Consider the following 2,529-nt stretch of genomic DNA (forward strand, 5'->3'; position numbering starts at 1 on the left):
GCGTAGTCCACGAACATAAGTATTGGTGAAAAGAAAGTGTTCGGTGGTGCCGCACCTCGCCAAGCGCGGTTGAAAGACTATCGAGGCTCCGGCGTCGTGACAAGGAGGGTCCTATTGGGGGACAACGATCTACATCGCATTCTTGGTGTTCTCGTAGGGGAGCGTCGCAGTCTCCGACTTCTCGAGATCCACAATAGAGATGCGGTTGCCCATGGGCGTCGGACGCTATTTCACAGGATCGCATTTTTGCCCCTGTATGGGGCATCGAGCAGCTTCTTAACCTGCAATTCATGCCTCTCTCTCTCTCTCTCAGGTAAACCAATCACAATGGGATTTTGTAGGGCTCTCTGAACCGAAAGCTTGCTTCATTAGGGTTTTGTAAAAATGGTTAGCAACACATTTTTGAAACAACGCAGATGTGAAAATTACTCACGAGCAGAGTTTTGAAAGTGTTGTACATTGCACACGAACTTAAACTTTGACTAGGCTTCTGTGCGAGAGAGCTTAAACTTTGACGAGTGTTTTGTGTGAGTGAAGCACCGAATAGATTAAGTGTTATAACCCAAGAACTGACTTAATAAGTGTATAGCTTTAATTCTTCTGCTAATTTAGTTTATGTGAGTATTAGTTTAGTTTGTAACGGTGAATTATATATATAATATATATATGTTCATCGCAGCGAAATTAGACCTTGATATACCTTTCGTGAATAACCAAAATCAAATCATGATATACTCTCCACAAGTAGTTAATATAAATGTCTCAATGGATTAATCTTTCAAAACCATTAATAAATTTGTTTTATGTTAACTTGGTAGTAAACTCATTATGCTTTCTCAAAGACAACTAAACATGCTATATTGTATCATAATCAACAATTACAACATGATCAATACGTTGACGCGGTGGGCGATTAAATATGGAAAGGCCAACATAACAATAGGTTGTTGATTAAATTTGACTAAGTTAAGACACATCCCGGTGAATTTGACTTCAAGGAATGGGTAAGCAATGATCTCCATTGATTATGTCCAATGGCATTAAACATCACATTGAAGGATTTTTAGATAGTGTAATTTTTTCCTTTATATTAATATATAAATTATTACATCCACCACAAGTTTAAGATAACATGGAAAGGGAAAATCGGCCTGGAGTATGCCGTAAAACTGCTTCTGCTTGGCTAAGAGCTCGTCTTCCTCGGACGTAAGGAAACAGGTTAACGGCCCAAGACCCAGAGGCATCTGGCAGGAGTGAAAGCCTGCTCCCTTACGGACCACCAGCGGGTTATTACAGGTGGCGTGGTTTTCCTTGATAACGGTGATGAGTCAAACCGACATTCGCGGATAGCAGCCAGAGATGGCTGTCCTCACTGTTGGTTTGACACCTGAGTTTGATAGGTTTTGCCACCTTCGGAAAAAAAAACATGGAAAGGGAAAAAATAGAAATAAAAATCTTTAGTGATTCTTTCCCATATAATTAATTATTTTGATATTATATATATGAAGTTTCATATTTTTAATAGTAGATAATATTGTGATATTTAGTTAATTTTATTTATATATAAAAAGCAATAAAGTTCATATTTGTACTTTCTAGATAATTTTAATTATAACATCCATCTGAATTCTGCGTAAGGCATCAAATCTCGCAAACCTCTTTTAGGATGAAAAGAGATTGGCATCAAATCTGGTAAACCTCTTTTAAAGTGAAAAGAGATTTGATCCCTCAAATCGAAAAGTAAAATAGATCTAGGGAGGTGAAGATGGTGAGAATATAGAAAATATAAATTTGATATTAAAGAGCATGTCTATTTAAATGGTAAGGGGTATCAGAAGAAATAGAAATGAGTTATCCCACATGCATGGATGAGTGGGATAGAGGAGAAGGGGAGCAATAGAAAAAGAACCGAAAGAGAAGAGGAAAAGCATACCTTTCTCGGCCTTTTGGCTAAGATCAAGTGTAGTATCTGTTCTTATCAGTTTAATATCTGATACGTGTTTCATAGAACCACATGATATTAAATGTATTTTTCTAGGGGGAGGGCCCACTTACAATAGCTTGCTATTGGGACAAGACCAAATTTATTTAAATAAATAATAAATTGTTGAATGTTAATGTAATGGTTTGTTAGGATTGAACAAGTTGTATTTACCGTGAATGAAATGGAATTTTGTGTTCTATATCCTATTCTAATCGGTTGATTAGCCGCGCATTGACTTGATCAGATATCGTGTTGTTTACCGCGCCCAAGTCCAGCAGGTATTATTATGGTGTATAACTGTCGCTCGTTTTGGGTATTTTCCAGTTCTTCCCCGTTTGCAGCTTTTCGAACTTCACCGTCACGTTCTGATGTCAACCCAGCAACAGTCTGTCTGTAGAGCCTTTGACGGTCCAGCTCTCTATCTCAATTCCATAGTGCTCAATCGCATGGTCCAGCTATCTCAATTCCATAGTTGCTCAGTCGTCGTCCTAAATCCATTATGATCGATCTGCAGACTCAATTCTTGAACTGTTGTTCCTATGAAG

General features: G+C 38.0%; 1 non-coding gene across 1 annotated transcript; it reads left to right on the forward strand.

The window, feature by feature from the left end:
- Positions 1–1,929: 1,929 nt before the first annotated feature.
- On the forward strand, positions 1,930–2,117 carry LOC149222598 (U2 spliceosomal RNA). Its single transcript, XR_016249856.1, has one exon. It is a non-coding gene; the product is annotated as a U2 spliceosomal RNA (small nuclear RNA).
- Positions 2,118–2,529: the final 412 nt, after the last annotated feature.

This window comes from Pinus tabuliformis, chromosome Q (genome assembly GCF_031772625.1).
Source record: "Pinus tabuliformis cultivar Carrire ecotype Pingquan chromosome Q, CPIR1, whole genome shotgun sequence".
Classification (NCBI taxonomy): domain Eukaryota; kingdom Viridiplantae; phylum Streptophyta; class Pinopsida; order Pinales; family Pinaceae; genus Pinus; species Pinus tabuliformis.